At 43.6% G+C, this 26239-nt stretch overlaps 1 long non-coding RNA gene across 2 annotated transcripts in view; it reads left to right on the top strand.

The window, feature by feature from the left end:
- The window catches only part of LOC127189488 (uncharacterized), a 167677-nt gene that overhangs the window by 87399 nt on the left and 54039 nt on the right, over positions 1 to 26239 (top strand). For both annotated transcript variants that reach the window (XR_007830656.1, XR_007830655.1), the window contains exon 3: positions 9448 to 9533. This is a non-coding gene — a long non-coding RNA (uncharacterized LOC127189488). The remainder of the gene's footprint in view (positions 1 to 9447; positions 9534 to 26239) is intronic.

The raw sequence follows: 26239 nt of genomic DNA, 5'->3' as shown, positions 1-26239 counted from the left end.
GGCAGGCTGTGTGCTGCTAAGTGGCTGACGATTACTTTTACAATGCTCAACCAGTGACTATTAGGGAAGTAGGCCATGTGGGTGGTGACTCAGTGGCACAGGGAGGAGATGGATAGGGGTGGCCTGTGCTTTAGAGTTCCTGAATTGCAAAGGTCATCAGGGGAGAAGCCCTCCTTCCTCACTACATGTGGTGGAAGCTTAAGCAAGGCTTGTCATCCCCTCCCCCACACTCTCCCCATTCACTTCCACAATGCCAAAAGCACTAATTGTATGTTATTGTAAGTATCTGTTTATGTTCTGTCTCCAGTAAACTAGCTGGCCCAGACTTAATCTTCTCTGTGCCTTTAACACAAGCACAATGCTAGTAAGTTGTTTTTACACATATGATTCATCTATCTGAAATAGTAAATTAGCAGACATTTTTGGCCTGTAGGTATTTTATAGTATTGGCAAATATTTTGAATAGGGAGGCATTTTTACCCTCGAGTATAAAGCGAACTCATTTAAAAATAATAATGGGGGTGGGAGGAGCTGGAGAGACGGCTCAGTGGTTAGGAGCACTGGCTGCTCTTCCAAAGGACTCAGGTTCAATTCCCGGCACTCATGTGGCCCCTCATAACTGTCTGTAATTCCATTTCTAGGGGATCTGACACCCTCACACAGACATACATGCAGGCAGAACACCAGTGCACATAAAGTTAATAAAAAAAAGAAGAAGAAAAAAAAAATAGTAGGGGCTGATTAGATAGTGGGTAAGGGCTCCTGCGACACAAGCCTGGGGAACTGAATTCAGGTCCTAGACCCCATATAAGGTACAAGGAGAGAACTGACTCCACAGAGTTGCCATTTGACCTCCACACACATGTATCATACACACACACAGTAATAAAAAGTTAAATAATAATAATTCAGAAAAGCTGACTTCCTGTGACCCTACTTTTCAGTGACTATTGCATTTCGAAGGGGAGTTAGGGCTGAGTGTCCCTGACAGCTATGACTAATGTACGTTCAGCTTGTCCTCCATACACCTCTTCTCAGGCATTCTGTTGCGTGCTTGGGCGCGGGGGGACCACGGGTCTGTGGAAAGCTGGCAGTCAGCGTATCTAAGGACCCAGCAGTGATGCACATGTGGGCTCCTTGTGTATCTTGGAAGTATTAGCAGAAATTAGCATCTTAGACTGTACAGAGTGAACTTTGTCCTTGCCATTTTCCATGAGGCTACCTAGACCGGTGAACAAGTTGCAGTTGTTGATGTGGTCCCTTGTGCTAAGGATGCTGTGCCTTTCAGAACAGGCTCCTGAGTAGGAGGCCGCTTCAGTGGGCTGTGTCTCATGACTTCTAGGTGACTGGGACTCAGAGTCCAGCACATGTCATGAGAGTATAGAAGTGGATGAGTCTGAATGTGGCCCAGGGAGTTTGACTGGAGCAAGGGTGTCCCCAGTGGCTTTGTCCCTGATGGCCTCACCAGTAAGTTCTCCAGTTTTCAATATCAGTCTCTACAGCTTGTTGGTAGCATAAGCTGGAGCTAGTCACTTATGCCTCGAGAAGCTTAGGCTCTTCCTCTGCAAAGTGGGTCATCTGATGAAACCTGAGTGGTTGTGAAGACTGAATACCATCTGTGAAGTTCTTGTCACAGCAGGAGGGACAGAGTAGGCCTTTGTACACCACTCAACATGACGCTCTTTCTCATTCTCCAGCATCTTGGGTTTTTTTTTTTTTTGTCTTAATGTCCCATTCTTTTGGTATCTTAACATGTCTACCTTTTATTCAAATCCAGTAAATTTCACTTGTATCAGAATAATCCTTTCTACTTGCTGTTTTTTTCTGTATGGCTTAGAATAAGTCTGGAAGCAGAATACTAGCAATCTGTGTGTATTTATATATGTGTATATATATGTATGTGCATGTATATATGTGTATTTATATATGTGTGTATATGTGGGTGTTTATATATGTATGCATATATATACACACATGTGTATGTGTGTATTTATGTGTGTGTGTATATGTGGGTTTATATATGTACGTGTATCTATATACAGATATGTGTATGTGTGTATTTATATGTGTGTATACATGTATGTATATGTGTGTTTATATATTATGTGTATGCATATGCACACATGTGTATGTGTGTATTTATACATGTGTGTATATATGTATGTATGTGTATGTATACATGTTTATATATGGATTCTTATTTTACTCAATATTTAGTTTAAGCTACTAGATCTCATTCTCTCATCCAGTTTATAACCTCCCACAGAGCATCTTTAGTACAAGGATCTGCTTGTCAAACCCAGATATGTCTAACTTCAAAGTCCATGTTCCTTAAAAAACAACCAGAACAGCAAAAGTGTACAGCTGTTTTCATTCAGTGTGTGCTGTTGTACATTGAGCTTATCCCTCCTATCCCCACTCTCCTTTCTCAGCCTTTCTTTCCTTCCATTTCTCGTCTTTATTTCCCTGGGCAATTTCACTTTTACATTAATTTTATATATTTAGACACAATTTGTTTGTGACAACATAAAATGTAGAAACAAGAAAATATATCTGTCTTTCTGAAACTGGCTTAATTCATGTAAAATTCATGTGCTATGATGCTTTCCAGTTGCATCCATTTTTCTGCAAATGGCGTAACTCCATTCTTCTTTATGGTGGAAAATAATCCCCTTGTGTATCTGCCCATAGTGTTTTCAATCCATCCCTCGGTTGTTGGATACTTAGCTTGGTTCTGTAATTTAGCAGTTGTGAAAAGCACCATAATATACACAGATGTGCAAGTTTCTCTGAGGTACATGGGCTGAAGGTCCTTCAAGTAAACAGCCAGCAGTGGTAGTGCTGAATCATTGGAGGATCTGTATTTAATTTTTTTTTTTTTTTGAGCAGTCTCTGTACCTAATTGCATAATGGCTAAATAAGTTTACATTCCCACCAGCAGTGTGCAAAGAGTTTTGTGTGCATCCTCACTAGAATTTGCTACTATTTTCCTAATGACTGCCATCCTGATGGGGGTGAGATTGACTCTCAGTGCAGTTTTAATTACACATTTCATTGTTTTAGAAGTTCATACATGAATACTTTATTTACATCACTCTAGACTCTCCCTTCTCCAACTCCTTGTATCCTCTCCCTTCCAAACTCAGGATCTCTTCTTTAATTTAATATCTGTGTCTTCCAATGGCCTTAGGTGACCCTTGTGAAAGGGTTGTTCTAGCCCCAAAGGGGTTGTGAGCCACAGATTGACAATCGCTGCCTTATGTCTATCCAAATCTTAAAGTGTTTTTACTTTGACATCATGAATTCCAGTTCATATGTTAAGGCCTTTATTTATGTGTTTATTTTTGTAAGGGTGGGAGATGAGGATTTAGTTTCATTCTTTCACATGTAGACATCTAGTTTTAACAGCAGCATTTACTGAAGAAGTTGTCTTTCTCTAGAGAATATTTTTGGAATCTTTGACAAAAATCAGATGGCTGCATGGATTCCTATCTACTTCTATTATCTCTCTGTCTGCTTTTGTGCCAGCATTGTGCTTGTTTAGTTTCGGTGACTCTGTAATAGGATTTAAAATCAGATATGATATTTCCAACATTCTTCTTTCTGTTCTGCATTGCCTTGGGTAACCACGGTCTTCCGATCCAGGAGCATGGCTGGGGAGCATGGCACCAAGCAGGCAGGCATGGCACTGGAGTAGTAGCTGAGAGGTTACATCTGAGCTACAAGCAGGAGGCAGAGGGCAGGTGAGGTGGGAGAGAATGGTGTGGGTTTTGAAGTTCAAACCCCACGCCCAGTGACACACTTCCTCCAACAAGCTCAGACCCTCCAGTTCTTCCCAAACAGTTCCACCAAGTGGGGGACTAATCGTTCATATGTGCCTATGGAGGCCTTTCTTATTCAAACACCACAAGAGACAGGAATAATATTCTCTAATCATGGCTCTCTGTGTTGCTCTCGGTCTCACTTTCCTCACCCTAGTGCTGAGTATTTGGTGGATGTTTTGTGAAATCTGTTGTGACAGTGGATGGATATGCACTAGTGTGTGGTTGAACACATGGCCAGTTCTTTTTTCATCTTGAAGTTATATTTGCCTTCCTGTCTCTTGTCTTCAATAGAATCTGAGATAGAATAGCTTTAAGTTGATAAGAATAAATTAAAATTGTCAGTACCAATAACTAATATTCATTAAGTGCTTGCTGGATAATAGGTAACGACCAAGTACTTTTGGTTAATATTGAATTGGTCCTTGAATTCACCATTTCAGACTTTGTACATTTTATGTTTATTACTCTTGGGAAGACTTTGTGCTTTGAAGCAGGGAGATTTCTGTAGTATTATCAGAGCTGGGCTTCCCCTAATGGAGTGGCCTGTAGTTTAAACAGTTTCAGCTGTTGGTTGTTTTCTATTATTGTTAAGACTCCGATAAGTCAGAATTGCATATTCTACTGAAATATCAACTTTCAAGTTTTACATGTTGGTAAGTAACACAATAATTGTATTGTATCAGGCTCCGGAGATGGTAATAGCAAGGGAATGAGGAAAAAACAAACATGGGAACATACAGAAAAAGCCAGGGTCATGTGGCCTGGGCTCACTGCGGGAGAAACTGGCATCCCGGGAGCTCAATGTGTTCATTATATACAGTTGAAACAGAAGGGCCAGGTGATTGCGTACAGCTAAACACAGAGAAGGCGTTACTGAGTACAGAAAACAAGAAAGGAAGCAGGGTTTATGGTTTACACCTGGACCCCCGAGGCAAGGTTAGCTAATCTCGGTAGGGGCAATGTCTAGACACAAATACAGGTGGGGAAGCCATGGTGGACATCTTTTGCACACACTATCAACATTCATATCTGTACTAGAGGAAGGCCGTGTCATCCCTTTGAGCCCCACCCTGGAATTTGGGGGTGCTTTGCCATTTGCCATGTGGCTGAGAGGTTGGAGCCGCTGACATGGTTGGACCACATCAGCATCACTTACTCAGGGCTTTCTCTACTCCCCACAGTGATGGGGACATACCTACATGTTACTTAGTTTAAGATCGTCATTTTGGAGAAAGTCCTTGTACTGAAGCTGCACTTTTCATACTTTCTAGTCAAAGGTGTATTCTCTCAGGGCTCTGCCACTTCTTGGCTGTGACAGTGGGCTGCTGTTGCATCTCCTTGCCCGTGTACTCATTTGTGGAATGAGCTGAGGGTAATAGCATCCGCTTGAAAGGACTTTTGGAGACAGAGTGCTCATCCATGCTTAGCACAGTGAAAGTGAACATTACAGTTCTGACTTTATTTATTATAAAGGCGGCCAGGTGCTGGGAGAGCACCAATCCAGCCTTAGACAGTGATCACAAAATAATTTCCCAGGGGTTGTCATGCCCTGGCAAGTTAGCCAAGAGGACAAAGGGAAAGAAGGATGCTTCGCCAAAGAGGCTAAAAGTTTTTCTCAAGAGATGATGCCTGAGGTGATGGGAAGAGCAAGTGGGGTCCGTCAGCCTAAGTGACCCCCCCCATTCAATTCCTCAGAAATGGGAACCCCCAGAAGAATCTGTGTGCTGCTGGATCCGTGCTGACTCATGGAAACAAGCGCACTGGGGATTCAGAGGGACCTATAAGAAGGTTTTCTGAGGAGTCCTAGAAAGTGGAGCGGGCTGGGGCCGAGGAAGATGGCCGAGGCCTGTCACACTTGGTCTTCATGTTCTTGGCCATTTAAAGCAAAACCAAAGAAAGCCCAGGATGCCTGTGCAGGAGCTAGATGGGCTGTAGGGTCAGCTTTTCACTCGGAGACAAGCCTGCGGAGACAGTAGTGCAGGCAGCCATTGCTGTGACTCTCTCTGTCCTTACAGCATGTGATGAAAGTATTTTTTTCTTCTGATTTTCTTCCAGTTAACTTTCTGTCCGGGGTCGCCATCCCCCCCCCCCTTTTTTCCCTTGATTACTTGCTAATTTTCTGTAGAGATACATGATAAAGAGCTTTTTAAAAAAATGAAAATGCATCAGAAAATAATACACATGAAAAGTCCTCACTCCCAAGTGTGCGCATGTAAACAGGAAATATCAACCAACCATAGCAACCGACTTTGTTGGCTTTGGCTGGAGAGCTTCGCTGTGATACTTGGAGGAAGAATTACGGAAATACAGCTGTGTTGGGGTGGTGGACAGCCATGGAGTGAGTGTTTGCTTTCTAGAATGAGGAGAGGCATTTCTTTGTCATCTCATCTGGAATTGCTTAGGTCCTCGAGAGTGTTTTAGATACTGTGGTTTGACAGAACAAGCGAACAGGTGCACAGCTAAGAGAGTGCCAGAAAGCGACCTTTTTTTGGAATGCTTACAGACCTTATTAAAATGGGCGACCGGGTTTGATCCTTCACCATTCCCAGTACAGCCTTGCCTAATGCTGGAGGCATGAAGACAAAGTGAGAGGCAGCTAGAGCTGATCTTACATTTCCACACTAAGTACAGGCTCTCCATTCATGAGGCCACTGGCAGTGGGCAACAGGCAGCCAAGACTGACTCACAAGAAGACGGTCATTTGAGGGCCCTCTGTCCTGTCCTGGTGTTTGCCTGTGCCCATTTTCTGCCAATGAAGATGTGACCAGCCCAGGGAGAGCCTGTCTTCTCATTAGCATAGAGAGGGCAGATCTGTAGCTCAGGGTTGCTGAGACTGAGATTTACACAGCAAGATGATAGAAAAAGGGTTGGGCTCCCCCAGATGATCATGTGTTGCAGAGAGCAGTGGCCTCCAGACATTGTACAGAAAGATGAATGCAGTGGGTTGTGATACTGAGGGCTTGCAGTTTTGAGCACCTTAGCCATGCTGTCAACAAAATGGGTTGGCCCCATCTCCAGGATTAAGGACAAGCCCACAGAGGAAGACTCGATCGTGATAGGAGTATAATTGAAGTGGATCCATCTTAACGAAATGTAGAGCCTTGAGTAACAGCTGGTGAGGTGTACCAGTAATTTCACAGCCCCCTCAGACTGTCTAGTTTATGATGGCAAGGAGCATGTGGGTCATGTTGAGAATGAAGATCAACAATAAAACAGACTGACTGGAAACCACTGGGGATGGACACCGCTCTCTGTCATTCCCTGAACAAAGTCCAGGACTCTTTGCAGAAATGACCTCATCTAGAGGAGAGACAGGACAGATGGAGGATAAGTCCCAAATGTTTTTTAATTTGAGAAAGTAAAGAAATAAAAATAAGGAAAAATAAATATGTCAAAACCACATAGTAGGCAGCTAGAAGGGGCAAGTCTGGTTACCCATGTAAAGTACAGGAACACAGTAGGGATATGTCACAAGTGTGTTTGTACCAAGCTAACTACTTTACTAGGTGAACAAATGATGCAGAATTCTGGAGTGAATAGAAGGAAATGTGTGAGTAGCATTGGAGTCATGATATAAAGCACATGTAGCAGGCAGACATCATGGACACCTGGGGAAATTTCTTCTCCACTACCATGTCTCCTCTTTCCCCTCCCCCTCTCTCCTTCCCCTTACCCCCTTTATCTTAGGTAGGGGCTTACTGTGTATCCCAGGCTGGCTTTGAACTCATGATCCCCCTGCCTCAGTTTGCCAAACGTTGAGATTATGCAGGTGTGGAACGGGGGATTTTGAGGTAGGACAAGATATTTGGATGGTCTTGAAATGTTTTTCCCTAAATGAAGTGGTAGTTTCAAGGAGGAATGTAGAGACTTCTTTTTACTGAGTAAAGCGGGTATGACTTTAGGCTCAGGATAGACTTTGTACCTTCAGATGTGATGTTCACAGAGTATCAGGGAATTTTGTGGCTGAGCAAACATGAGCCATTCCGATTCATCCAGAATCACTGGAGGAAAGGTCAGACCCTCGAAAAAGAAAATGTTCCATTAATTTTAAAAGGGAGCTATATTCTTTTCAAGGTGTTGTGAAGACAAGTGAGTGCTATGTGTGTTTTGGGTTAAACAGAAATAGGAGTGAAAGCTGAGCTCAGTGGCGCATGCATGTAATTCCAGCCCTTGGGAGACAGAGGCAGGTGGAGCTCTGTGAGTTTGAGGCCACCCTGATCTATGAGGCAAGCCAAGGCTACACAGAGAAACTTGGGGGGGGGAGAGAGGGAGAGGGAGAGAGAGAGAGAGAGAGAGAGAGAGAGAGAGAGAGAGAGAGAGAGAGAGAGAGAGAGAGAAAGGGAGGAGAGAGGAGAGGAGAGGGGAGGAAGAAATAGTGAAATGCCTTATCTAGCCCTGGCTGGATTCTGAGGTTGAACAAATGTTATTTAAAAAAATCATTATTAGTATAACTGAATATGGAATGGACTAAAACATCATTGTCAGTGGTCCCAAGGTTGATGACTGCATCTTGATTATATCAGAGTATCCCTATGAATTCTGAAGTTTTTTAAAGAAAACGAGCCATGATGTATGAGGCTGATCGTCATATGGCTCAAGACAACAGTGCTCAATGTGTGTGTAGAAGAGAGAAGTAAGGCTCAGGGACACTGGTAAATGTCAGGAAATGAATCCAGGTAGGGACTGCATGAGCATTTTTTTGTCCTGTTATTTTTTTTTTGCGGGGGCGGGGGCAACTTTTCTGTCAAATTAAAAAGATATAAGAAGTTCAGCAAACTGCCAGGCGTGGTGGCACATGCCTGTAATCCCAACAACGAGGGAGGCAGAGGCAGGTGGATCTCTGTGAGTTCGAGGCCAGCCTGGACTACAAAGAGAGTTCCAGAAGAGCCAGGGCTATGACACAGAGAAACCCCTGTCTAAAAAGGAAAGAAAGAAAAAAGAAAGAAAGAAAAAAGAAAATAATTTGAGCAATGCTGACTATGATTACAGGGCACAGAAGGCTATGTGGAAAGACACTGGCTGACTGGCCTCTGCATTTTCTGCTGTAATTGCTTTTCTAAGTAAGCTCTGTGTCTTGGTCACTTTGCAGAGAAAGGTGTTTCTGCACCTGTTGGCTGAAAATGTAGATCAGCAGATTCAATGCAAGAAGAAACAGTATTGATTCCACCCCCCAACTGCTGGGACTCAGGGGTCTCAGGGTGCAGGGCAGTTGAACCCAAGGCTTTGGGTACGCTAGGCAGGCACTCTGCCAGCTGAGGGGTATGCCAGACCCTCTTGTCTCTTCTTTGATACTTCTTAGCTGAGTAATTTGAGGGAAAGTTTTCTAACCATTGTGAGCTTCAGTTCTGCTGCATTTAAAAAGAATATTCTCAGAAATAGAAGTATTGTCAAGATTGCGAGGCTCCAGTGAGGAAGCACATGCCAGTACCCTTTGTGAAATAGAACAGTTTCTCTACATAGATGGAAAAGGGCTCAGGCTGAGCTGGAGATCTCCCTGAGCTTGGGTGGTCCCTGCTCCTTTTCCTGGGGAAGATTTCAACTGATTAAATGAGTTTCTTTCCCCAGTGGACACTTTGGTTCCTATGGTTCACTTCTTTCTCATTTCCTACTGTTGTTATTCTAGGCAAAGCTTCAGTGGCTGAAGGGGCTGTGATCTTTCAAGCAGGGTGCAGTTGGAGCATAGCAGGGGCCTTATAAGAGTCAGCGCAGGTAAGTGAAAATGCATCTCACCCTTTCTCAAAGAATCCACGGGTCTGCGGACCTGAAGTTTCCTGTTCTTCCTGCTTTGTTTTGAGATCAAGTGTCCAACTCTGGTGGTGGAGAGGGAATGCGCAGGCTTCTGTGGTATCTCAAGGAAAAGTTGGCCACAGAGAGGCCATTGTGTTTTGTGGAGGGTCAGGAAGAGAGTTGGAGAGGCCAGCTCCTCTCTAAGAGGAGGCAAGCCACTTGGCTTGGCAGGAAGACAAAGGGCACATACAGGAAATAACCTCCTGAGTTAAAGAAACCCCAGGATTTTGAAAGATTCCAGGAAGGCTCAGGGGTGTCATCTAGGGCCAGATCTCTTTCATCCAGGGTTACTTTCCATTGGAGTCTCTAACTTAGAAGATTATACTTAGCAAATATGTCTTCTTCTTTGTGGTTGGGCAGTCTTTGTGCCATTGCTGCCCTAGGGCCAATGAGGTGGAATCGAGACCTTTATGAAGTGCCTTGGGTAACGCCATAACGATAACTCAGAAGGCACCAAACTATGTCAATGCCACATTAAGGAATGGAAGCAAGGCAATTTCTCCTTGGATGAACTTGACTGAGTGAGCTCAAATTTCAATCCTCCACTACCTTCCTTGCACTTCTGTTTGTAGTTTGTGGTTGCTGGCCTACCTGTAACGTGTCCATTGTGGGTACCTGTGCCTGTTGTCTGTAGGTGGTGCTTCTGCGTGTCTGTGCCTGCCCCTTACAAAGGGCTTTGTTCTGGATTTATTAAACAGCAGAGACAGCATGGAAAGTGAGTCAGGCTACTTTCCAGAATCTTTAGCAGAGCCTCACAAGGGGAAGAACTTACTTTACTGATCCCAGCTGACCCAGGAGAGCCTTTAAACTACAGACCGCCTCATGCTGCTTCCGGCCTTTATGGTGGTTGTTTGTCTTAAGGTTCTGCCAACCTGTTGTCTGCTTTTAGCAAGTGAGCAGTGATTACCCCAGCATACACGTGTGCACATACACTCTTCTGGGTCAGGGCTTGGAAGAGTGCATAATTTAAGATTAAAGCCATGCGCGTAAGCTTGCATGGGAAATCCAAGACACGGTAAGGTGTGTCACATTGTTCTCTTAAAGGCAGGTTAAACCTTAAAGGCAGGCTGACCACACAGTAGGACATCAGGCCAAGGACACAGTCTCAAATGATTTTGAGCAATATTATTAACTTGGCTGCAAGGTCCAGCAGAAAATCAGATTCTTTGGCATCAAGAGATATTTGAAGAAAAATCGGGCTGGAGAGATGGCTCAGAGGTTAAGAGCACTGACTGCTCTGCACTTCCAAAGGTCCTGAGTTCAAGTCCCAGCAACCACATGGTGGCTCACAACCATCTATAATGTGATCTGATGCCCTCTTCTGGCATGTAAGTGTATATGCAGCCAGAGCACTGTAAACATAATAATAAATAAATAAATCTTAAAAAAAAAAAAAAGAAAAGAAAAATGTACCGCTACAACCTAGAAGATAAAAGCTAGCTGCATGACCTAAATAATGTCTTCATGTCACTGTTAATTGCCAATCTAGCTATAAACATTATGCCTAATATAATTACTATATACATAATTACTTTACACATTAAGACAGTATTGCTAAGTGTTGTTTGTTTTCAGGCTTCATAAGAATACTATATTATAGCTGGGTGGTGATGGTGGCACACACCTTTAATCCCAGCAGAGGCAGGTAAATCTCTGTGAGTCAAGGCCAGCCTGGTCTACAGAGTGAGTTCCAGGACAGTGTCGAAAAAAACCCAAATCAACACCCCCCTCTCCACACCAAAAGTATATATTGCATGTAACATTTTTACAGCTTGCCTTATTTGCTTGGGTGTGTTATGAGATTGCTGTATATAATTATAATGAGTTGCCTTTTATTGTTAAAACAAGTTCTGCTGTTAAAACAGTCTATTAAAGTTCACCTGTGGTGTCTCATTGCCCTCTTAATACTCACTTTTCTTGGTGAGTCATGAGCTTGAGCATCTTTCTTTTAGAGAGCAGAACTCACAGTTTCAGTGTAGACAGAACCTTCGGTCTTTCTCTTTCTGTCCCTTCTTCTGGCCACACCTCCTTTTGTGTCTAGGGTCTTGCTATGTAGCCCAGGCTGCCCAGAACTTGAGATGCTCCTGCCTCTGTCTGCTGCAGTGTCTCTGAGTGCTGCATTGCCTTCTTTCATTCTTTGCTTACATGACGGACACAGTCTGCTTATGTTTTGTTTATTGGAATAGAACATTTAGTGGAGCATTTTGCTCCCATGTGGCCCATTGTCACTGCTTTGGATTGAAGTTGTTGTCTGTGTTCCATTTCCCTTTTCTCTTCATGTGCTGACTTTCTCTTCTGATAACCATCCTAAAAGTGTTCTGTGCATTCTTGGCAGCTTAAAAAGCTCAGTCAGCATTTCAAACATCTCAAATTTTTTCCAGAATAATATAACCCTCACAGGGCCACTAATGCTCTTTCTGAACTTAGGTGCTTTTGCCAAAATTTATATAATTGTGTCACTATAAAAAATAGACCTGCTATTTTAGGACAGTATAAAACTGTGCCTATACCATGCCTTCCACTTTTCCTCCCCCACCCGTGCCGTCCATCTTGTCATCTTTGCCTTCCTCAGGGTGCTCTTTCCTGAGTCTCCTGGTTTTGGTTTTTGGAATGTCTGATTCACACCCTTCCAGCTCTCTGCTGGCAATTACTTCCAGGTGGCCTTGTAAACACAGTCTCCTTGTGCTGTTCAGCTTTTATTGCCAATGTTTAAGACATCTGCTAAGTCTTTTGTTTGCTGAACTTTAGTAGATGTCTTAACTTACTCCATAGTTATCTTTGGTGGTGTGCCTTTTGTGTGTGTGTGTGTGTGTGTGCCTTGTTTTTAATTGTGCATTTCTTGTATCTCCAGGTCCCTGTCACTTATCATCCCTGAAAATGCCCTATCAGTGTTCTAAATACTGTCTCCTACTTAGTCTATTAGTTCCTCTCATTTTGGTTAAATGACTGTTGGAACTTCTTTTCCTCCCAGCATCTTTATGACTCCTGTTTGATGTTCGCCTTCTTTTTTGCTTCATTTTGTTGTCTTCCTCAAGATGAGACTTCTAGTTTAATAATTTTCTCTTCTGCTGTATTGGATTTTCCTTTGAGATCTTACTTTTAACAATCTTATACTCTCTTTTTCAAAAGTTCTATTTCTGCTTTCAAGTGTGTGAGAATATCTTGGATGCTGTCTTTCTGCTTTATTTCTTATTTCATCTTTCATATTTTTAACCAACAATAAATAGTTATTTCATACCTAACATTTGATAGTACCAGGATTTAAGTCCCATAGTGCTCCGAGTGAGTGTGAGTTCGTGCTTCTTTCCTGATGTGCAGCTTCAGCGTGGATTTTTGGTTACTAACTCAAATGGAGCTTTGAGCTGAGAAGATTTGCGTTAACTAATGTGAGCTGTGTAGGTTGGCATCACCTGGCTATCTGAGAAGCAGAGGCAGGAGTATTGTTTGACACCATGACTTCCAACCCAATCCAGGCAGCATAGTAAAACACTATATCAATAAAAAATAGACAAATTCAGCCAAGCATGGTGTCACATATTACAGTCCCAGTCCTTGGGAAGATGACACATGAGACTTGCCATATTGTATAAGTCATCCTGTGCTACATAGTGACTTCTAGGCCAGTCTGTGCTGTACTGTGAGACCCCATCTCCCCTCCTCCTGTCCTACCAATTCACTTGATAATGATATCTTGGAATCTCCAGGCAACAGACTCAGGACCATTTTTTGTTTCCAGGAGTATCTGGAAAGCTGTTAACATTGAGATTCGTCAGAAAAACCAGCTTTAGCATTTGGGCCAAATCTAAAGCAAACTTTACTAAATACTAAATACTGGCCAAGAGATGGCCTTTGGTCAGGACCATTCTATGGAATTTCCCAGATGGAATGGTCTGGAGCGATGTGTTTTCAGGGGCTCATAAGGACAAGCCAATAGGCTTCAGTACTTTCTTATGAGGCTTTGTTGTTTTATTTTAATTTTTAAAATTTTATTTTATGTGCATTGGTGTTTTGCCTTCATGTATGTCTGTGTGAGGGTGCCAGATCCCCTGGAACTGGAGTTACAGACAGCTATGAGCTACCATGTAGGTGTCAGGAGTTGAACCTGGGTCCTCTTTCTGGAAGAGAAGCTGGTGCCTTTAACCACTGAGCCATCTCCAGGCTCGGCTTTGTTATTTTTTAAGAACTATAACTCCCAGCATTCTAGTAAGTTACCTGGCTCCTGGGCAGCTGAGGTTTACGGGTTATTTTGAGCACTGCACTGGACATCTAGCGCCCCGGCACAGTGGCTGGGGTCCTAGTTGTCTCCGGCAGCTCCGTCATTCTGCTCTGTCTGTGCTTCTAGGCTCTTGGCTTACGTTTCTGTGTGCTGCTCCTGCCATAGTCTCTCAGATTTGGTGTTAAGATAATTTTAAAACATAGTTTTCTAGATTTTATCCAAAATTATTTTACAGCAGAAATCTAATCTATCCCAATTTCCGTTTTAGGAATGCCCAAAATGATTTTTATATTAAAAAAAAAAAATCAGCTTTTGGTACATGTTCTCCATCCATTTTTTTAAAATCTTTTCCACTTTAAATGATAAATTACTTTTTATTTCACCTAAGGATGAAGGCATACCAGTAGTACTTTCTTTTGCAAGTGTGCTGATCCACATCTTTGCCCAGGCCGTATGCTTATGCTCTGCTCAGGTTTTTTTCATGCTAGTACATTGACACTTCGCTCACTAGAAGCCAGACTCTCTGCTCTCAGCGTCTCACCCAGCTTACTATGCCATGCAATCTGTTTTCTGTTCAAGAGCCATTTTTTTCTTATCCAGAATCTTAGGTGTATAAGGTTCAACTGTGGCTCTCTGTCTGTGGATACCTTTTTTCTTCACATGGAGTGCAGACAAAAAACTGTTTGCTAGTCTAAATTAGAGGTGTCTTCTCTGTAAGTACCACACCCTAAATGTTCAGCATGTCTCTATTAGGTGTGGAAGGCAAAATGACAGTTTTCATGTATAGAATGCCAAGTTGCCTTGGGGTTTTGGCTTCTGGAATACTTTAAAAACACGTGTCCAGTATGATTGCTGATTTCATAGTTTCTTCTTCTTTATTCTTTTGCAGAACAAGCCCAATCATATCTCTTTAGATGGTACATAGTTTTGCCAGATTGTTTATAATTAGTGATGAAACGAGGCGGTGGAGCAGGTCTCTAACCAACGAGATCTTTATCCTTTGCCGGCTACAAGGACAGCGTTTGTTATGCTGCACACCCTTAGAAAGGCAGCTCTGCTTATATTGCTAGGGCGTGCTGAGTTCTGACTGGAGGCCCTCCAAAGATTGGCTGGTGTTTCCCCCCCAGAAAGCAGAAAGTGCTGCAGCTTTTCTGCCTTGGGGTTTCAATTTGGCTGGGTAGTTGGTTGTGTCTGTGCCCCCACATTCTTGGGGTTTTTGCGTTGTTTTGGTTTGGGGCTTTTTGTTTGCTTCTTTTTTGGCAGCACTCAGGTGCTGTTGCTGGGTTTTGTTTTTTAAATGGTTGGGTTATCTGAACATTCTAGAGACTCCACCCAGGAAGCTGGGTAAGCCAGGCACCTGACTGGAGAAGTTTGCCAAGCATGAGCACACTTCTCCAGGGAGCCCCACTAAGCCCCCTGCACTGCCTGTCACTAGGGCATGCTACTCACCTGTGGGGGAAGATTGTAATCACCTCTGCTTTGGGTCAGTTGCCCGGGGCCAGCTTGTTCATTTAGCAGCAGATGCTGGCCCACTGGGTCTCCTGTTTTCTCCTTTTTACCTTAAACAGTCTCCTTTGAAGGTTGTAATTAGTGTGAGCCATAGTCGGATTAAAATGTTTTTACTCGTATGTATAAATTAGGCAAAATTATTTCTGCCGTGGTCCACCCGAGTACAGCTAGTTTCCTATCACGAACCTGAGATTTTGGTCAGCATAATATTATAGCGTTTTAGATGTCTGTGTCTGTTGTGATGTTCGGAACTGGGGCTTCCTGCCTGTTGTCTAGAGGGGTGACTGTAAATCTGCCTTTGGTCACCAGGCCCAGTCATTGAACCCAGGCAGTACAATGCCTTGCTACACTACGTTGTTTCCTGATTCGTAGGGCTCCAGTAATTTGCTTCTGCACTGACATTGGTTACGTATCTCTAGCCTTAGTTCCAGAACATCAGCCATTTGCACGTTGTCTTTCTGCCTCTCTGCCTGAGACAATAGACCACTATAGTTCTGAACAATGGTTGGAAAGATTAAGATTCCTCCAAGCGCTTTTGACTACAGTTTGTTGCCTGCTTGCCAGATCCTCTTAAAACCACTCACAGGGCAGTTTTTATTTGCCACTGGAACAGTCAGGTGCTAAGCAGTTAGAAGCACAGTACAAAGGAAGCCATATCAGCTTTATTGGTAGCCAGACTACCTTGGTCCCATTTGAAGTTGTCCTTAGCCTGTATGGTTCTGGTTAACAGCTTAGCTTTTCTCAGGCTTCTTTTCGCACCCCCTGCCTGCTTTGATCTATGCGTAGGTCACAGCAGAGCTTGCCAAGCAGTATGGTTTTATGGGTGCTTAGTATTTTCATCTCTCTCACTCACTCACTCACTCACTCACTCACTCACTCACTCTCTTCCTTCTTTCCCTCTGCCCCTCGTGTGTGTGTGTGTGTGTGTGTGTGTGTGTCTGTGTGTTAGATGTATGTGCATGTGGCTAGAGGATGTCATTGGATGTCTTCCTCAGTTGCTTTTCTATCCTGCCTTTTGGAAACGATCTCTCACTAGGCCTGCAGCTCCCTGACTGGGGTAGACGAGCTGGCCAGGTAGCCCCAGAGACCCCACTGTCTCCACTTTCTTAGTCCTTGGATTTCAGCCTTTTTCATGGATTCTTGGGGACCAAGCTCAAGTGCTCAGACTTGCCCAGCAAGCACTCACCTGTGCTGTCTCCCCGCATCCTTTATATCCTTACAAGCTACTCAAGGCTCCAAAGAGCTTCGCTAACATAAGTTATATCCAGCCCATCATGAAAGCAGAAAAATGGTGCCCAAGGATGTCCACGTTCTAACCCCTGGAACCTAGGAGTGTGCTCTCATGTAGCAGAAAATACTGTAGCTATAATGAAGGCAAGAATGTCAAGATGGGAGGAGGAATTTTCTAAACAAGGTGTTAGCACTGAGTCCAAGGAGGGTCACAGGAACTCACAGGAACTTCCCTGTGAGAGTGAGGTAGGATGACCAGCGGAGAAGGAGACAGGAAGTTGATGCTGACATCAAAGCACAAAACATCCAAGGAGTCCTCTGGAACATTCTCCTTCAGCACTTCTGGGAGGAGCCCAACCTTGTAACACATTGTAAGATGATGTAGTGTGGGCCTGGCCTCCAGGCCTATGAGATGATGAGTACACATTACTTTAAAGCCATCAAATTTAGAGTCATTTGCTACAGCAACAGTTGGAAACTGATGAATTTATTTAAAACTAACTAATAAACCCATTGCAGATGAGCTTTAAAAAAGAAAAAAGGGGCCGGCGACCAAATCCAGGATCTTGTACACACAAGCAGGTACAGGCCCATGAAGTACATCTCCAGGCCACGAGTCAGTTTTCATCAGTTAACAAGGCCACTGCTGTATTTTTGTAAATGCTTTTCTGTCAGCTTAGAATCTGGCTGTTTTTTCCTGTTTTCCCTGCTGTCATCCTGTGGCAGTGTCATATATCATGTATCCTTCAAGAACTCCACACTTCCATGCAGATGCGGAGAATAAACATTGCACAGGAAAGAGTTCGGACCATGTGGACTAAATCAATAGTAGGCTTTGGGGAACTGAAGAACACAGAAGCACGAGGCTGGTGCCCAGCCTCATTGCTAGAAACCTACTGTCAGAGTGGGAAGTGTATTTCTTTTCCTGAGCACCAGTTAGGACACTAGAAGCTTTGGTTATTAAGGAAGAATGACTGTTAAGGAACCTGGAACAAACTCATTTCGATTAGGATATAGGTAGACAGGTTTATGTGATTTTTGCTGTTAGAACAAATATTTGAGTCCAAGTAGTCTATAAAGAATTTAAGTGAGTTCGGTGAAAGGGAGATAAACCTGTTTCTGTTTTGATCCCAAGTGTTGGATGGAGAAGAGGGCAGGATGCTTACCACTTAGATGTGAGAAAGCAGGATGTTTTTCCACGTAGAAGTCAAACTACTTCGTGGGAGAGCTTGGTGAAAAACATCCTTGAACAGATTGAGAGAAAAATATATGAGCCCAAAACAGGAGAGGAGGCCTTTGGTTGGGGCTTGGTTTTTGGCTGGTCATCCCTGCACTTCAAGAAGCTCCTAAAGAGAACTGCTCCAGGGAAGGTTTCAAGGCTTTGGACTCCAGCTGAGGCTTGAGGTTCCAGCTGTTGCCCCTGGTTCCAGCAGCAACTTTGGTGGAATTGCTGGTCTGCTGAAATCCTGCTGACTACGCCATGGACTGATAACCTTAAGGTTTTGTTGTAGTGTTTTTTAATATCCCTTTCTGATTGTTGGGTTAGTTGGGTTGTTAGGGAGGTAGGCTCGTTAAATAAGTTCATAATAAAATATAATTGATAAGAAAATTGAGCCTACAGTTAGGCTCATAGATCTGGAGTCTTGAGTTTAAAAGCATGAACCAACATCTGGTGAGGTGCTTCTTGCTTCATGATAACATGAATGAGCACTGGACACACTGAGACAGCTAGTGTGGGAACTGGCCGTCACTGTGTCCATGGGAGTAACCCCTTCATGGTCCCCTCAAATCCTAATGACGTAAAAAAGCTTCATCTCCAAATATAACCATTGAAAATGGGAATTTGGGGGCTGGAGAGTTGGCTCAGCGGTTAAGAGCACTGACCCGGGTTCAATTCCCAGCAACCACATGGCAGCTCACAACTGTCGGTAACTCCAAGATCTGACATCCTTACATACAAATACATGCAAGCAAAACACCAACGAACATAAAATAAAAATAGATTATTAAAAAGAAAAAGAAAATGGGAATTTGTAGCTTGTTCCCATCACGAGTGCTTTTGGGGGCATGTTCACACTGAAGCCATGATAGTCAGCAAAATGTCTGTCTCCTTCTTGTCTGAGGATGGGCTAGCAAAAATGAGCATGTTTGCTTAGCCTGCATCATTCAGAAATAGCTAAAATAATCCACAGTAGCACGGAGGCAGAGGCATAATTGCAAGGGAGTGCATTTTTGGCATTTGTAGATAAACTGTACAAAATATCTTTTGTCTGTTGAACACAGGCGGCTTTTGATAAATTGTTTAGGCCTTTTGAAGTTAACAATAAGCTTCCTTTCCTTGGGAAGAGGAAAGTTGAAATGAGTTTTAAGACTTAGCTTTGATTCCTAGTTATTCTTCATGGCTTTGAAAATACAATGGGGTCTGACCTCTTATGCTGGGGTCATCTGAAGTGGCTCCTGCAGTTTCTGAGCAGCACTGTGCACGTTAAGGTTACCAAGAAGAGACTTGATACCCTATGAGCATATACAGGGGGAGGAAATCCCCCTCAGGAACAGTCATAGGGGAGGGGAGTAAGGGGAAAATGGGAGGGAGGGAAGAATGGGAGGGTACAAGGGATGGGATAACCATTGAGATGTAACAAGAATAAATTAATAAAAAATTAAAAAAAAAAAAGAATCATCGAGGTCCAGTTTCTGTGCTAAAGTGCCTCTACCTTGAAAGGTGTGTAAGTAGCACAACAGTTTTGTGTGTAAGTGGCTTGGTTTTGAGCTTATTGTAAAGCTTAGCAAGGATTTAATCAATTGATAAACGTGTAACACGTTTGTAGAGTTATATCTGAATCGTTAATTATAATGCCTCTCGGGTGACTGGGAACTTGGAAGGTATTTTGGCGTCCTCTAGATGCCTTTGAGCTATTCTTTCAGCTTGTGCGTTGGAGAAGCCCATGTGTTCCTTGCCCTTTATATTTTTCATTCCTGACCGTATTGATCTGGAAGGGCAGTTTTGGGGTAGCAGAGAAGAGGGTAACTGTGGAGACTGGAATTCTTGTGGGGTAGAGAAATCCTTGTTTGAGGACCACAGCTGGGGTGACCTTTGCCAGCTGGATGCTTCTACCCACTCTGGAGACCTTTCCCACAGCTGTGTCGTCCCCTTGCTAGTTTCTCTTCCTACACAGTGTGCTGTGTAAGCAGGCTGCAGCTTCTTTTCCAGTTGCGCCTCAGTTAGGAGGGGGAGAAGAGGAGCAATCGGTGAAACTTGACCTTGTGGGCTGTGAGCTTCACATGTGAGGAGCTGGCTGTCCTTAGTGACCAGCTCCACCGTGGTGGTATGCATTACCATATGTAGTCATGAGAAGCTGATGTGTGTTCCTGATGTGTTTTTGTGTATATTCTTGGTTACCACCTGGGAGCTCCCTGAGATAACTGTCTTTGAGTTTGACTAGGTGACCCACACAGGACAAAGTGTGATGGTGGGTTTGCCTCTCCTTTCCTCACCTCGCCTCTCCTCTGCTTGCCTCTGCTCTCCTCTCTTCCCCTCCTCTCCCCTCCCCTCCTCTCCCCTTCCCTCCCTCTCTTCCCTTCCCCTCAGATGTTCACATATCACTTTTGGATACTTGGGTTGACAAAGGTCTGAATGGCCCACTGCTTGTTACCACCAGGCAGTCCTCTGTGAATCAGCATATCACATCAGTGCTTATTGGTGTTGAGAACCATGGGTAGGATTGCTGCTCCCTTCAGGTTCAGGTTATAAAGCATCATTTTGATTTGGGAGGTTTTCCATCGAGGAATCATTAAATATAAGTGGTTTTCCTGTGCAGAAGCAAACTAATGCAGAGTTGAATGCTGTGTCTGAGTTTCCCATAAGTTCCTTGGCTTATGAGCTTCCTTTTCTCACAGCTCGCTTAGGAGACAGCCTCTCAGGCTGCCAAATCCAGATTGTTGCCTTGTCCTGGAGGGCTCTTTGGTGTGTGTATGTGTGTGGGGAGGGTGGGGGCGGGGGAGGTGACTTGGAAGTCTGGTATGACAGTTGAAAGATTAGTCTCTCTGGAAAGAGACTGACTAGCTATTTGGTGGGAGGGTCCTGCTGCCCAACCCCATTTCTTGAGGATGTCCTGACTACTCCATAGCAACTGTTGCAGATTCTTGATGCTCCTTGAATGTGCATGTCTGCCAGCCCAGCTCTTGGCAGATGCTTTTCGAAATGAAGTCATAGACACTGCTGTGCTTTCCCTCCACCCCATCATGGCAGTAGCAGCGTAGATCTGCTTTTGCCTCAGCAATACTTAGCTGTTCTTGGGCCTCAGTCATGTGTGGGCGGCTCTTGTTTTCTCCTATGCCTCCCCTTCAGTCCTGTCCCTGTTCCCTCTCAGATGGGTACCTCCCTGTTCATATGTAGTAGCTCTAGGCTATATTTCTTAAAGTAGTCAGCCTGTACCATGTCTTTGACTGATTTCTTTCCTGTTAAGACCCATCAGTTTTTCAATCCATTCCCTCAAAATCCTGCTGCTAAAATGTAATCTGATAGCCATGCTTTACTTCCACGAAACAGTCTTTGATTCATCTTACCATGCGCCTGGGAATTTGGGATACAGACACCAGAAGGTAAAGAGATGGATCAGATAACTGGGACTATGGGTGTTGAACAGGAAGGGACACAAGATATGGTTACAAATAACAGTAGAGATTAGTAGCAGGAGTTCGTGCAGGTGAGAAGAGTAAAGGGACAATTCTACATCTAAGTATGGGTCCCACAGACAAGAGGAAGCCACGGCCGACATTAAAAGCTGGTGGTGAGTTCCTTTGTCCACTATTTCTCCTAGCATCTGAAACAAGGGACTGTAATTGTAATGGCGGATGGCCCAATAGGGAAAGGTTGTCGCTGAGGTAACATCACTTGGAGAATTGACATTTCTGTGTATTTTCTGACTCAAGCTTTGGTTGGAGAAGATGAGTGGTCCTCAGTGAAGCTCTTAAGCCCTTGAGGGTTTCGGTAGCCCTTTCTATTTTGAGAGCATCTTCGCTGTGTGCCTCATCTTAGAGGTTCTCAGACACGTCTGCCCTGTTCGTGTGGAGGGCCTGGAGCACTGAGCCTGAGAACAGGGCTTGCTTACAAGGACCTTCCTCTCAGTCTTAACAAGACTGTGCTTGTGACTCGTCACTGTGGATTGTATGCACAGCTTTTGTGTGTGCGTGCGTGTATGAGTCTACTCAGTTCCTTTAAAGGCAGCGACTGTTGTCTCCTGACAGTATAAACAGGACCTGAAAATTAAACTACAGCTTGCACATAGCAGCTGCAGAGAAGATAGCTATCTTGCTTGTTTAATGGTTTTTAAAAGTCAGGATCAAAGCTTTGTAGTCAACTGGGTCTGGAGCTTCCTGTATAGCCCAGGCTGGCTTGGAGCTTCCTGTATAGCCCAGGCTAGCCTTGAGTTTGATCCTTCTGATTCTATGCTCTGAGTGTTGGGATTATAAGCATGAGCCACAAAACTGCATGAGTGTTTTTTCGCCTTTAAGATTTACTTATTTTGTTTTATGCATATGAATATTTTGCCTGCATGCATGTCTGTGTACCATGTATGTGTCCGGTGCCCACAGATGTCAGAAGAGGCTGCTACATGGCCTGGGACTAGAGTTACATATGGTCATGAGCCACTATGTGGGTGCTGGGAATTGAACCTGGATCTTCTGGAAAAGCAGTCACTACTCATAACCACTGAGCTATCTCTCCAGCCCAATAATTGTCTGTTTCAAATTTGGTTGGGAGAAAAGATTAGGGTAAAAGAAAATCATGATTGATCAAGGATCTTTGAGGGAGAAATCTTTTCTCTATGAAATGTGCTTTGGCGCATTAGACTTTTGAGTGTGATTATTACAAAGTATTATAGACCTGTATGCAAAAACAAGGAAAAACTAGTGACTAGTGAACTCTAAAGAAGCCTGCCCTTTAGTGACTAGTATTATACAACGTCAAGTTTCTGGTTTTGTCATTGTGTCGCAGTTACCCAAGATGGGGAGGAGCTCACTGAAGACTATACCGATACTCTAAGTTTTGCTACTTCTACCTGAGTCTAGAATTATTTTAAAATTAAAAAAGTTTAACGAAACACACTCACCTATTAGAATGCCCCACAGTCAGTAAAACTGAACAAAACTAGCTAGCACCAAGTCCTGGCCAAGGATGCTGAGGAACTAGAACTCTTGGACGCACTGCTGGTGGGAATGTTCAGTAATGAAGCTCATTCAAAAAATTGTCAGGTAGTTTCTTATAGCATCAGGCAGCACTTCTGCTCCTGGTGTGTATCCCAGAGAAATGAAACTCTATTGGCACAAAAACCTCCAGGCTAATATTCCTAACAGCTTTTTCTAAAACTATGAAACACAGTGTTTTTCTGCTAGCATACCTCAGTGGAAGGTCCATCCCTCAGGGGAAGGTTCCTCACTAGTGAGTTGCTACTCATTCATTGGTCAAAAAGAACAACATAAACGTGTGGATGGATGAAAGCCAAACTCACAAGGAGTGGTGAGTAAGATGCCATTTGAGTAACATCCCAGAAAAGGCAATGGATAGAGTTAGAAGACAGATCATTTTAGCTGGGACCAGATAACAGCAAGAAGAGACGGCATGCAAAGGGTATAGAGAAATCTAGAATGAGCCCCGCCCTCATCTTCCCCCTTCACCGGGGAAGAAAGATGGGCTGATGTATGCAAATGAGACTTCATTGACCTGGACTTCGGAGAGAAGACATTACCACCAATAGGCATAAGGATGTGCTTGGGCTTTATAGGCTATGGGAAGAGACTGACTGCATGCCCTCTTGCCTGTGACTGGATAAGACTTGGGATGTCTTGAGTTCCATATGCTGCCTTGTTCAGCCTTTGGGACTTTGGCCTCTAGCCATAAAAATAACTGTTACTGTAGAGAAGGATGCTGTCAAAATCCCTGCTAGTACAGTGTTCCTGGGACAATGCAACAGGCTACAGGCTCTCATTTTAGTGATTCAGGCATTAGTTGTGAGAATTTAGTCAAACATCGTTCATTGTCTTCTCTTTGCCTTTGATCGAGTTGAAGTTAGTGGAGTCAAAATTTCAGCCATAACAACTATGAGATTTCCAACCTCCTCCCCTATAATAGATTCTGAAGTATTACATATAATAATATATACTATAAAATTATACACACACACACACACACACACACACACACACACACACACACACATAAAATTTTTCCTGTAGGAGGCTCCTTGTTGACTTAAAAGTAGGATTTCCTAGATTGGTTTGAGTTTATTTCTGTCCCGTAGGCAGCTCACATGAGTACACAATTGCTAACCATTAGCCAAGTGGCTATGCCATGAGCCTACCATGAGGCATTGTTGGGTTTACACAGGAGAAAGCAGTCATCATCTGCTAAGGTGGACCAGACCATGCAAGAACAACTTGAAATCAACATGGGCAGAGCAGTGAGGAGACAACTCTTGCAGGTGGCACGCCCCTCACGTGTAGATGTTGGAAAAGAGGACTCGTTGAACTGGCTTTTGTTTGCTACTGGTCTTAATTCCTTTCTTCCTTATTTCCCTTTCTCCCTCCCTCCTTCCCTCTCTTTCTGTGTCCCTCCTTCCTTCTCTGTCTGCCTCTGTCTTGAGAGAGAGAGAGAGAGAGAGAGAGAGAGAGAGAGAGAGAGAGAGAGGAGAAGAAGGAGGAGGAGGAGAGGAGAGGAGAGACAGACAGATAGAGACAGAGACAGGGACAAAGGATGAATCTTGTGTGTAATTTCTTGCCTTTGGGAAGTCATGACATAGAAAGATGGATGGGTAAAGAATTTAAGTTTTCTAACTAAATAGGTATAATAAAATCAGGAGATATGGAAATGACAAGTAATCTGTCCCTCTTACTCTCCTGTGTCCTCTCTGCTGCCACTGTGCATAATTAGCTGAGCATTTGCAGCATAAAGCAGCACAAGATTTTGCAGGTCTCAATAGCCCAATAGGGCTGAACTCAGCTTCTCACAGCCTTGAAGGAATAGTATAGTTCATGCTTTTTCCAGATTCTAGGGGCAGCCAGTATTCTCTGGGGCATTGTCTCTCAGTCTATCTTTGTTATTTTATTTTTCTAACCATTCTTTGCTAGTTAAATATGAGAAAGGCAGGCTGGAGAGATGGCTCAGTGAGTAAGAACATTTACAGATCTTCCACTGGACCTGACCTGAGTACCAAGTACCAACATCAGGCTGCTCACAATGGTCTTTAACCTCAGGGAATCTGACACCTCTGACCTCCATGGGCATCTGCACTTACACACAGACACACAGATACACAAACACACACAGACACAGACAGACATACACACAGACACACACACACACAGACACACACACACGTACGCACCGCACCTTCCAAAATTTGGGAAAGGCTTTTTGGTTCTTAAGGAGCCATATAATTAGGTGGGACCTATCTGGATGCCGGGTCCTTTCCCATGTAAGACCTGTGTCATAGCTGTACGTCCACTCCCTATAAGGCAGTCAAGTTACAGGTTCTGAATGTAGGATGTAGATGTGTTGTGACCTTGCATATGATACCCTGGCATCCTTTTTAGTATGTCATTGTCCCTCCACCCCCACCCCATCTCCTGTCTCTGTATTGCTCTATCTATTCAGCAACTGTCTGTCATTTGACTGGTGATACTTCATGAAGTTTTGTAGTCTAAAACTTTGGCTTGTTTTTCTCTTGCATGGTGGGGTTTGAAACTCCCACCCATTAGAGTGGAAGTCACTGAACTGCTGCGTCCCCAGACTCCAAACTCTTTATGTTACGTGATGTAATAGTGTTGGGTTAGTCTGTGTTGCTTTTTAAAGTGAAGGTTCCAAAAATGCTGGGAGTGGCTAGTTCTCAGGGAAGTACAGGAAGATTGCTGCCAAAGCCCCACGGCTACCGATACCTAAGAGCACTGGGGTCCCTTCATGTGAAAAAAAAAAAAAAAAAAAAGGGTCAGGATTTGCATAGAACCCATACATACCTTCCTGCAAAGCCTCACGTCATCTCCAGATTACTTGTAGAGCATGGTATAACATGATTTAAATGAGAAGTCTGTGTGTGTTCTGAACAGATGTAATTTTTCTCCTGAGATATTTTCTGTCTCAATTTGGTCAAGAATGAAGAAATTGTGTATATGCCAATTGTGCACTACCTTGATAAACCTTTTTACACATACCCTTAGGGGAAGTGCAGTGAATTTCCGGTTAAACTTACACCCCTACATCTTAGTCCTCAGGGCGGGGTCAGTATCTCAAAGTGGTGGTTTGGTCAGCTCTTTAAGCATTGAAGTACTCTTGTATACATTCTCATTGAATATACATATATACATAAAAAATTAAGGATACACACACATATCTATCTGTCTGTCTATCTATCTATCTATCTATCTATCTATCTATCCACCCTTAAAACCAATAACCCCTCAACCCTCATGGATCCAGTGACTGGCATTTTAAGGTGAGTGGTCTCTTACACAGAACTTTTGGGTGTCTGAGGTGACCATGTGTCTTGAATGGCTGGGACTAATGCCTGTCTGCCTTCAGAAGTCACTCTGTAAGTTGATCCCGAGTAGATTTGTTAAGGGTGTTTAGTAGGTGTCATATGCTGCTGCAGGGTGAGCTGGGTGCATGGTAATTGAAGTT

Source organism: Acomys russatus, chromosome 5, assembly GCF_903995435.1.
Source record: "Acomys russatus chromosome 5, mAcoRus1.1, whole genome shotgun sequence".
Classification (NCBI taxonomy): Eukaryota; Metazoa; Chordata; class Mammalia; order Rodentia; family Muridae; genus Acomys; species Acomys russatus.
Note: the sequence above shows the minus strand (reverse complement) of the source record. Positions and strands in the feature narration are given on the sequence as shown.